Below are 12,323 nucleotides of genomic sequence, written 5' to 3' on the forward strand. Positions count from 1 at the left end.
ACACAAAGGTTTTGTTATGCTCCATTCCAAATAAGGTGTGAGCTAGGATCTTATGAAAGTAACGAATCGCAAGGTTATGGATGTTCTATGAATGCATAAGGTCTGGCTCGGGATGGTCGTTTCCTGTGATGCTTCCCCAAAAGAGATCTAAGTGATGGTCTACTAGCTTGTCTTCCTGGGTAATGCTAAAGGTATCAGGGCTATTAGGGCATCCTAGGAGTTCAGCCATTTCTCTATGGATGCAGCGGTAGTCGTTATCAAACAACCTAAAGGTGATTAGGCCCTTGTTAAATCCCATACCATGGTTTGGCAGGTACACTAGGGAGCTTAGGAATTCTAAAGTCAACCTACTGTAGGAACTGAATTTTATTTTGATAGCAAAGGTGTCCCAGCCTAGTTGGTCAATTAGGAACATAACACTGTCTCTTATACCTAATTTGGTCATGGTGCATCCATCTTGGTACAAGGTTATGTCATTTCTCTCTGAGCTAGAGCCTCAAAACGTATCCTTTGAGTTGTGCCTCTGAAGACTATATCCATGTAATCTACTTGTTGCATTGTGATAGTTAGTAGCTAGATAAAATCAAGTAGATAATAGCATTAAGTTAGTAATGGTCAATAATACATAAAGGTGTCGATTAACTTTATGAGAAATAAGAAAGAAAAAAGAAATGAAAATTAAGCAGTAGTAATAGTTATAAATTTGGGTAATGAAATTAAATAGTTAAAGATAAACTGTGGGTTGTCTCCCACCAAGCGTTTTGTTCATTGACGTAAGCTCGACAGAAATAGGATAGGTGTTATTCTTTTGAATAAGCGCGAAGCTCTGAAAGCTTTAGATTTGCAATGAAATCATTGTTATCAATGTTGTGTTAATGTTTCAAACGTTGGCCGTTTACTATGAATGGTTCGCTCATTTTTCCTTTTATCTCTATTGCTCCATTCAGAAAGGTATTGGTAACTTCGAAGGGACCAAACCATCTAGAACGGAGTTTTCCAGGAAAGAGTCTGAGGCGGGAGTTAAACAGAAGTACTTTGTCACCTTCCTCCAACTTTTTCCTTAATATGCGATTGTCGTGCCATTTTTTTGTTCTTTCTTTATAGATTCGGGCATTCTCATACGCATCTAGTCTAAGTTCCTCTAGTTCGTGGATATCTAATATTCCTTTTTCGCCTGCAGCTGTATAATTGAGATTAAGGGTCTTAATGGCCCAATATGCTTTATATTCTAATTCTACCGGTAGATGACATGATTTTCCATAAACTAGCTTAAAAGGTGTGGTTCCTATTGGAGTTTTATAAGTTGTCCTATATGCCCACAAGGCTTCTGGTAATTTTGAGGACCAATCTTTCCTAGAGATGACAACCGTCTTTTCTAAGATTTATTTAATTTCTCGGTTTGAGACTTCTACTTGCCCACTCGTCTGTGGGTGATAGAGTGTTGCTACGTGGTACCGGACTCCATATTTCAGTAATAGATTTTCAAAAATCCTTGAAATAAAATGGGAGCCACCATCACTGATGACAAATCTCGGCACTCCGAATCTAGGGAAGATTATTCGCTTAAAGAGTCTAATTACCACTCGTGTGTCTTTCGTTGGAGAGGCTATGGCCTCAATCCATTTTGATACGTAATCGACCGCAACAAGGATATACTTGTTACCAAAAGAGGATGGTAAATGTCCCATAAAATCGATTCCCCAAACATCGAAGACTTTTACTTCCAAAATGCCTTTAAGCGGCATTTTGTCGCGTCTAGATATGTTGCCAGTGCGTTGACACCGGTCGCAATTTGTAATCGTGATGTGGACATATTTCCACAGAGTGGGCCAAAAGAGGCCGGATTGCAAGATCTTAGCGTAAGTCTTCGAGGTGCTTGCATGTCCTCCATATGGAGCAAAATGACAGTGGGAGATTACGTTTTCTACCTCATCCTCGGGGACATATTAATGGAAAATGCCGTTGGCGCCTCTCTTGAAAAATAGAGGCTCATCCCAATAGTAGTGTTTAAGATCGTGGTAGAATTTTTTATTTTGTTGGTAGGTCAAGTCTGGCGGAAGCACCCCAGCTGCTAAGTAGTTGACGAAGTCAACGTACCATGGTAGTGTGGTTTAGGTGTAAATTGCTTCCACTGCCTCGTTTGTTTTGGTATCCTTATGGGTTGGCGTATCTTTAGTTGTATTGCTTTCCAATTGGGCTATGAGTCTTTCGTACGGAAAATCATCCTTTATAGGCACTCGTTCAGGTTCCATACCTTCCATTCTTGACAAGTGATCGGCCACAACGTTTTCAGTGCCCCTTTTATCTTTGATTTATAGGTAAAACTCTTGTAATAGTAAGATCCACCTTAGGAGTCTTTGTTTGGCGTCTTTTTTGTTTAACAGGTACCTAATTGTAGCATGATCGGTATAGATAATTATCTTTGCTCCTACTAGGTAGGAAAGTAATTTATCCAGAGCGAACACTACGACTAAAAGTTCCTTTTCTGTGGTGGCATAGTTAATCTATGCAGAGTCTAGGGTTCTACTTGCATAGTATATTGCATGAAGTTTCTTATCCCTTATTTGTCCTAAGACTGCGCCTACAACATAGTCACTAACGTCACACATGATTTCAAAAGGTAATCTCCAATCGGGCGGTTGCATGATAGCTGCGGTAATAAGAGCTATTTTAAGTTGTTCAAACGCCGCTAGGCATTTGTCGTCAAAGATGAATTCATCGTCTTTCATCAATAATCCAATCAGTGGTTTGGTGATTTTTGAGAAATCTTTAATAAATCGCGCGGTAGAAACCGGCGTGTCCTAAGAAGCTTCGTATTTCTCTTATGGTTTTCGGAGGCTGGAGATTTTCTATAACTTCTATTTTGGCCTTGTCGACTTCAATCCCCTTGTCGGATACTATGTGTCCGAGCACGATTCATTGTCGGACCATGAAATGGCATTTTTCCCAGTTTAGCACGAGGTTCACTTTTATGCATCTTCTTAGTACCATTTTAAGATTCGATAAGCAACCTTCGAAGCTCTGTCCGCATACACAGAAATCGTCCATGAAGACTTTCATGATGTCATCTATGAAATCAGCGAAAATTGACATCATGCATCTTTTGAATGTTGCAGGAGCGTTACACATTCCGAATGGCATTCGCCGGTATACGAATGTACCATAGGGGCATGTGAAGGTTGTTTTCTCTTGGTCGTCGGGATGAATAGGAATTTGGAAAAATCCTGAATAACCGTCTAGGTAGTAGAAGTGAGAGTGCTTAGCCAATCTTTCAAGCATTTGATCGATAAACGGTAAAGGAAAATGATCCTTCCGAGTGGCTTTGTTTAATTTTCTATAATCAATACACATTCTACTTCTAGTAACCACTTTTTGTACTATAGATTCTCCTTTTTCATTATTCACAACTGTGACGCCTCCCTTCTTTGGTACGACATGCACTGGGTTGACCCATTGACTATCGGATATCGGGTAGATAATACCTGCTTCTAACAACTTTTGCACTTCTTTCTTTACAACATCACTCATAATGAGATTTATCCTTCTTTGATGTTCTCTAGAGGTCTTATTCTCTTCCTCTAACATTATGCGATGCATGCACATGGAAAGGCTTATTCCTTTTAGATCTGGGATATTGTAGCCTAAAGAAGTTGGGTATTTTCTCAAAACATGTAGAAGCTTTTCGGTCTTTATCTACCCTAAGTCTGCATTTATTATTACAAGTCGCTCAAGTTCAGTGTCTAGGAATTCGTACCTTAGATTTTTGGGTAACGTCTTAAGTTCTAGGGCTGGTTTCTTTGGGCAAGGCATATGATCGGGCGTTAGTGCTAGGCATTCGCTTAAGCTGTCATCTTGGTATTCCTTACTTAAATTTTCATCTTCAAAAGTAGGAGGCCTTGGAATTTTAAGTATTTCGGAGTATGATGTTTGTTCATTCTCCATCTCTCTTATGCATTCGTCGATGACATCTAGTAGACAACAGGTATCGTCTATAGCTGGTGCCTTTAGGAATTGCGTCAAAATGAACTCGACTTTTTCCTCACCAACTTCAAAGGTTAGTGTAGCGGTAAATTCATGATCATCAAGCTATTGACAAGCTAGAGATCAAATAACAAGAGTCGTCACCACGCTTTTATTATATCCAAAGGAAAAGGGAAAAACTACGAACAAAACCCAACAAGTAAGAAGTTTTCAAATCAAAACTAATAAAATGTCAGAGATTACAGGTAAGGGGGTTGGTTACACAGAGGGGAGGTGTTAGCACCCATAGTGTCCTAGGTACTCCTAGGGAGCCCTTTTTGTGTGCATATGTACTTGGTATAAAGTGATGCTTACAAACAAATAGAATGAGGGGATGAGAAAAGAATTCATTAATTATATTTTTGTGTTTGACAAGACCTTCGGTCTTATGCCTACATACCAACATAAAAATAAGGGATCAAAACCTCGTAGTTCGTAATACAAATTTCAAAGTGGATGCATTACTTTTAACAAAATTTAAGTTTGAAAGGCACAAAGGCCTAAAATGGTTTGAATGAGTTAGTTCTTTTTTGGCTTTTTGAAAGTTTAGGTCAAGTATAGTTAAGTTTATTTACAAGTTTGATTTAAGAAAAGAAGTTTCAAAATGCAATGGCATAAGGCCAAAGTTTCTATCTTTTTGCAAAGTGGTCAAAGTTTAGAACAAAAGTAGTTCACACAAAGAAGATTTTAAAAAATGGAGAAAGAGATTTTGAAATTAAATAAATGGGGAGAAGATGAAGAGACTACCCTACGTACAAAATTTAAAAGTTTGGAGTTGAAAAGATCTGACCAAGTGGGTAGCAATCCAATAGGCAAGAATGTCAATAGAAACCCAGAATTCCCTTGGACTTTTAGAATCAAACAATACAATGCACAATTATATTATCTTGAAGAGAAAGGCATCAAATAAAGATGGCCACATCCAAGCTTATCCATTCCATGATCTTCTCCAAAATAGCCCATGTAACAGATGAATTCCACAAGTCACAGGTTCAAAATAACAGAAGCACTTGGTTCTTCAACAAGTTGGCATTAGCCAAGTCCTTTAGCATAGGAATGTTGCCTATATTCTAAGTCCATTTGTCCAAGATCAAGCCAACAATCCACTCAAAAGTTTTTTAGGATTTTTGTTGTTATTATGTACATTAATGGTCAAAGACCATACAAACAAACAAAGTATACAAAGAAAATATATCACACAGTATGGTCCAAATGGACAAAGTGAAAATTGCATTAACATAAACAATTAGAATGATATGAACAATGACAAATGAATAAAAGCAAAAATTAAATGGCATTAAAGTAAAGGGCTTGAAATTAAAAGTTAGTAGTTAATAGGTTAGAAGTTAGTATTGCTTTGCTTTTGCTTTTTTCATTGAAGTCATTCTTTGGAGAACACACAACCCACTCATCACAAGCATTTATCCTTGAACCAAGACATCTTCCAAAGGAAGGAAAAAAAAAGCCAAGTTTCCATACAATACAATGAAAGAAGGGAGACTTACAATCTCACTAACTAGAATGTTTATGCCTTTTATATCACAAATTTAGCGCTATGTTAAACAATCGTAATTGGACTTATGTAGAAGTCACAACTATTTGAGGTCGGGCAATAGAATCTTGGTGCTAATGCATGTTAGAGACATAGTATAATAGACTATGCTCATGAAACATACCACACACAAAAAGAATATGCAAAAGGGGGTGGCCTAATCTCATCCATACTCATGTCAATTTTTCAATCAACTAGCCTTTGGATTTTGAGATATCATAGGCCAAAATGGAAATGTATCAAAACACAAATTGGTCAAAGGGAATAAGACGAAGTGGGAGGGAAATGTATCAAAACACAAATTGGTCAAAGGAGGACATTTACCAAATTAATATCATCCATTCATTTTGGGAGATGGAATGTACGTTCCATCAATCCCCTAAATCCAATGATATTAATTTGACAAAGTCAAATCAACCTTGACCAAGGCCCAACAACAAGAGTCAAACATAAACAAGTCATCACAATTGGTCAACAAATTTATTTGACATTTATTCAAATTTAAAATACTAAAATAGTGCATTTAAATTAAATATGGTTTGTCCAATTCCTAAAATCTCATCAAAACACCAAAGAAATGGCCATGAGATGTATCATAGGTCAAACAAGGTCAAAGGACCTTGGAGAAAAAAATTCATAATTTTTGGACATTTAAAAATATTTTTAAACAATTAAAAACAAATACAAAATCAATTAATTCATGAAAAATATTAATAATGATCCAAAAAATAGTTTTATTTCAGAATATGAAAGAGGAAAATATTTTGAATTTTTTTGGTGAAAGTCCCATATTTTTTGGATCAATATTAAATTTAATATGAATTATTGAAAATAAAGTAATTAAAATGAAAATTAAAATATCAGAAAAAACGTGGACCACTTGATCTCCCTCATTAATTGAGGTGGCAGATTGATAACACTAAAATTTACGTATTTTCGACTCCGATTTCACATGCATTCTAGTTGTTTTATTGTCATTTTTGTTGTGTTATTACTGTGTTTTCCTTTGTTTTCAGGTTTTTACTTTAATCGGAGCCCCAATCGAGAAAAGGAGTGAAAAAGAGGTAAAAACCCTAAAATTCAACATTTTGTGCTTATGGCCTACCCCATGGCGGGCGCCACAGACCAAGCCATGACGTGTCCAAGTCCAACTTCCTCAACTCCCACGTTTCCCCACTACATCCACTAAGGCGCCCCACTTTGTGCTTGTGGCGGGCGCCACAATAAGGAAACGATTTCCTCTATTTTCAAGTTGAAGGGCATCCAAGTCAATTCCACTTTTTTTATTTGCTTATAAATAGAAACGCGAATTCAGTTTTACAATCATCCAAACTTAGAGCAGAGGCAAACTCAGAAGCAACTTTGTTTCACTTAGGCATATATTCAGTATTTTATAGTGGTAATCGCTTCGCATTGGAGTGTTACCACAATTGTGTCATCAAGTCTGTGATAGAGTATGTAATCGAGTTTGGAGCACTTTGGAAGGAAGTTAATCCTGCCGCCATTTTCTTTTCCGCATTGCAATTTACTTAGCCCTCTGATTGGAGCAGGTTTTTATTTCTTGTCTTTACTTTATTTATTTCCCGCACTCGCCTTTACTTCATTTATTTCCCGCACTCGCTTTTACTTTATTTATTTCCCGCACTCGCTTTTATTTTATTTATTTCCTCGCACTCGCTTTAAATTATTTACTTTCCGCACTCGCACTACTTTTATTTACTTTCCGCACTCGCACTACTTTTATTTATTTTAATGCATTTTTATTTTACCATGTCTAGCTAAATTTATAAGGCTAGAATGTAAGGATCGTAATTAAACCAGTAATCCGTACAATTGTTCGTAGAAACACTTAAAGAGCTATTTTAACTTTCAACTTAAGTTTTCCCGCACTTCAATTCCGTTGAGTAAGATCGAAAGCCGTCCAACGTCTTTATAAACTTAATTGTTTTTAACTATTTCAAAAACAGCGAAAGCGCTTTGTTTAGTTCATTAGGAGTTTTTAACATTAAGAAGAAAAAAGATTTTAAAACTATTTTCGGACGCGTTTATAAGTTTAGAGTCTGGTTCGTAAGAACCTCTTTTGGTTAAGAAGTCCAGGTTATAATACTTTTCAACTTAGTCAAGATACTATATTTCTTAAAAATAGGTTTACTACTCTAACGCAATGCGCGCCTTTTTATAAGTGACAATAAGAGGATTTGATTAGGGAGTACAACTCGGTTCTGAATACGCGAAAGCGACAGTTCCTGTTAAATTAGTTCTTTTCAAAGTAGGAAACATTGCCCATAAGTAGTTCTATTAGCAAGTACTTGGATTATCAACTGATTACGTGAATTACATTTGACCCTGTCTTTATTAATTAAATCTATTCAAATACTTTACTTTTCATTGCACACTACGAAAAACACCTATTTTGACTGCCTTTGATAAACACCATAACAACAGATAACGATAGCTTGACACTTGGTCTCTGTGGATTCGACAATCTTTTATATTACTCTGACGCGTTCGTATACTTGCGAAAAGTACCGCATCAAGTTTTTGGCGCCGTTGCTGGGGACCAATTTCGTCAAATTTCATTTTCCTGTTGTTATATCGTTTAGACTTAGGTTATTTCCCGCCGGTCAATGCGAAGAACTCGCAGCACCGGAAGTTTAAGCTTAGTAAACCCTCTGGCGGAACCTGAACGTTACGCTCGCGCACGTTTATTCTTTCATAGAATTAAGAGAGCTATGGCCGAAGATCAAAACCAAAGACCTCTTAAGGACTTCGCTCAACCATCTAAAGAAGAACCTAGTTCTAGTATAGTAAACCCAACCATCCCAGCCAATAATTTTGAACTTAAACCATCCCTGTTACAACTAGTGCAACAGAGACAATTCGCGGGTCTCGCTACCGAGAACCCTAACCAACATTTAAAATTATTTCTTCAATTAGCAGATACTTTTAAACCAATGGACCTTCTCCTGAGGCAATACGTTTAAGATTATTTCCTTTTTCCCTCAGAGATAAAGTCATATCATGGTTAGATTCCCTTCCACCCAATTCCATTACGACTTGGGATAACCTTAGGAGAGTTTTTCTCGCTAGATATTTTCCCCCGAGTAAGACCGCTGTTCTTCGAAACCATATAACTAGATTTACCCAAAACCAAGGAGAATCGATGTTCGAAGCTTGGGAGAGATATAAGGAGTTGTTACGAGCATGCCCACATCATGGTTTAGAAAATTGGTTAATCATTCAAACCTTCTATAATGGACTTCATTATAACACAAAGATGACCATCGACGCTGCCGCAGGCGGTGCTCTGATGAATAAACCTTACCCTGAAGCTAGTGCCCTCATCGAAGACATGGCCCAAAACCATCAATCATGGGGAGTCGAACGAGCGACAGTTGAGAAGAAGGAAGCCCAAGAAGGAGTGCATGAACTAAGCTCTATAGACATGATGCAAGCTAAAATGGACGCATTAGCCCTCAAAGTCGAGCATATGTACACGAACCCGAACACTGTAGCCGCAGTTTCGTCGGATTGTGAGATATGTGGAACCAAAGGACACCAATCCGCAGAATGCAGTCTATTGAACAAAACCCACTCCGAGCAAGTGAACTACACCCAAGGGAACCCATATTCGAATACCTATAACCCTGGATGGAGGAATCACCCGAACTTCTCCTATAAAAACAATAACCCTATATAAAATAATGCACCTCCGAGACCTAGTTATCAAGCCCCTAGATCAAATCAACCTATGCAACCTGTACCACCAAAGCCGAGCCTTGAGAAAATTATGGAAAACTTTATCACCGCTCAAACCCAACAAAACACGGAGTTCATGAACCAAAACATTCATGTTAACGAATTGATTACTCAGTTAGGAACCAAGGTTGACCAAATAGTAACTCATACCAAGATGCTTGAAACCCAGATCTCTCAGGTAGCTTTAAACCAAGCCCCTCAGACTACACCTGGAGGACAATTCCCTGGACAACCTCAACAAAATCCGAGAGGACAAGACAATGCCATTACCCTATGAAGTGGGAACGCTTATGATGAGCCACCAAACCCAAGATTGAGTGAACCCGAAACTTCTAAGGAATGTACCAAACCCCCGGATGAAGTAAAGGAACCAGAGGAATCTGAAAATCAGGATGGTCGAGAGAAAGGAGAAGAACCTAAATATAAAATTTACGTACCACCCCCGCCATATAAACCACCTATACCATATCCGCAAAGACTCAAACAAACCAAGATCAATAAACAGTACCAAAAATTTATTAAAATTATAGAAAAACTTCATGTAGAAATCCCTTTCACAGAAGCCATCACCCAAATACCTTCTTATGCTAAGTTTCTCAAAGACATCCTTACCAACAAACGTAGACTTGACGATCCGAAGCCTTTGGAATGTAATGCTATTTCCGAGGACAAATTAGCAAAGAAAGATAAAGATCCTGGAAATTTCTCCATTCCTTGCCTTTTGGGTAATCATGTCATCGATAAAGCTTTTCTAGACTTAGGAGCTAGTGTGAGTTTAATGCCTCTAGCAGTTTGTGAGAGATTAAACTTAGGAGAATTACAACCCACTAAGATGTCATTTCAGTTAGCCGATAGATCTGTTAAATATCCGATAGGCATTTTAGAAGATGTTCCTATTAGGATAGGTCAACTATTTATCCCTACTGATTTTGTCGTCATGGACATCAAAGAGGACAATGATATACCAATCCTTCTAGGTAGACCATTCTTATCGACTGCATGAGCCATAATAGATGTCAAGAAAGGAAAGTTGACATTTGAGGTAGGTGACGAGAAAATAGAATTTATACTTTCGAAATTTCTTATGGCACCTGTGATGGGAGACTCGTGTTATGCCTTAGATATCATTGATGAATGTGTTAGAGAATTAGAACAAAAAGAAATTATAAAAACAATTAAGTTACCATCAACCCCCATAAAGGAAGATGATGACTTTAAAGAACCTTACATCGATGATAACCTTTACGAATGTTTATCCCTTACCCCAGATCCTATGCCATGCCCTAAGAAACCGACCTTAGAACTTAAGGAACGCCTAAGAACCTGAGATATGAGTTCCTCGATGAAAAGATGAACCGTCCAGTTATAGTTAGTGCTACCTTGAGCCATGAGGAAACGAACCAACTTTTAGACGTTTTACGAAGATATCCCTCAGCCTTAGTGTAACACCTCAAAATTTGCCCTCCTCTCTTGGGACTAGCATTAGCATATTGCATATCATTTTAGGTCATTAGGCATTGCATATTGCATATCATGTGGTTACATGGTGCAAGTCATACTCCCAAGCATTGATCAGAAGATGAGGAAGTCAAAGTGCAAAGTTAGGGTTTTATTGGACTGGTCATTAATCATCTGAGGATGTGCAAGTCCAAATTAGGGTTTCATGATTCTCAAGGGATAATGGTCTTCATCTTGATTACAATGATTCATCATCATCATCATGGTTTGACATCATCAAGTGTTGAAGCACATTCCTTGAGCTTAGGGTTTTGACCACTGGTCAACCCTAATCAGTTGCATTGGGCCAGTCAGGGCATGATCAGGAGATGGGGTCTATGAGGGACATGAGGATCATTTTATGATTATATGGAGATAATTGAAGCTAGAGTTTCATCCTTGGGCTATTTCATCAGAAGATTGGGGCTCAGATTGATCTATGCATTGCCAGATTCATCTATCAGTTGAAAAGTCAACTGTGGTCAACTGTGCTTGATTTAATGGATTTGGAGGTGAAAATGAGTTGGATACACTTCATTCATGCTGGAACAAGTGTTATTTGACATGTCAAAGCTCAAGAATGGAGAAAATCAAGTCAGAACAAGAATTGCCAAAAATAGAAAGTGACTTGTAATGGAAGTTTCCAAAAATGGAAAGTTTTTGACTTCAAAATTACATGTCCAAGGAAGCTTCAAATGAAAATTTGTTCAACATGAAAGTTATAGATCTTGTTCTCACCTTTCTAAAAAGTCCAAGAACTTGAAAATCCTATGTATGGTTGGCAAGTTATGGTCCATTCAATTTCAAAAATGACCCATAATCAGGAGGGCATAACTTCCACATGGAGTGTCCAAATTGGATGATCTTTTTATGCACAAACTCCATTTGACATGTACTTTCATGGTGCATAATTGGATTTCTTCAAAAATGGGCAATGCAAAAAGTCCAATTTCAACTGTATAGTTAAAAAAAAAAGCCAGGGGCAAAATTGTCCAACTTGAGAAATAATGGGAATTTTTGAATGGGGATTTTTGCAACACTTCACAAATGACATTTGGAAATTGTTGGAATCATCATAACATGCCTAGGCCTCATGGTTTGAGATTTAGCTTTTGGAATGAACTTGAAAATGAATAATATTACCATCACATAGTGAATTTCCAAAATATGTATCCAATCAACATGAAACAAGTGGCAACAGCTCATGACAGATGTTTAGGGCATGTGTGAGCTGTCAATGAGCTGGCATTGGCTGGCATGTGCAATTACCATTTTGCCCTTGCTTAAGAATAATGCAATTTTGCTAATTACATGACATGGTGCTAATTCATGATTAAGGAGCTCGATTAAGTTGAGGTACTTAAGCTTAATCATAACAAACTCTAACAGAATTTCACAATTCCCCAAAAATCACAAACAAATTCTCCAAATTCTCCAAATTCTCAAAAACCTCATAGAACTTCAATTGATCAAAGCTCTCTCAATTCTTGATCAA

The 12,323-nt window shown here is 37.5% G+C and overlaps 1 non-coding gene across 1 annotated transcript; it reads right to left on the minus strand.

Annotated features, from left to right (window-relative positions):
* Positions 1-8,687: 8,687 nt before the first annotated feature.
* LOC127088363 (small nucleolar RNA R71) lies at positions 8,688-8,794 on the minus strand. Its single transcript, XR_007790201.1, has one exon. It is a non-coding gene; the product is annotated as a small nucleolar RNA R71 (small nucleolar RNA).
* Between the last annotated feature and the right edge of the window lie 3,529 nt (positions 8,795-12,323).

The sequence above is a fragment of the Lathyrus oleraceus genome, chromosome 5, assembly GCF_024323335.1.
Source record: "Lathyrus oleraceus cultivar Zhongwan6 chromosome 5, CAAS_Psat_ZW6_1.0, whole genome shotgun sequence".
NCBI lineage: Eukaryota > Viridiplantae > Streptophyta > Magnoliopsida > Fabales > Fabaceae > Lathyrus > Lathyrus oleraceus.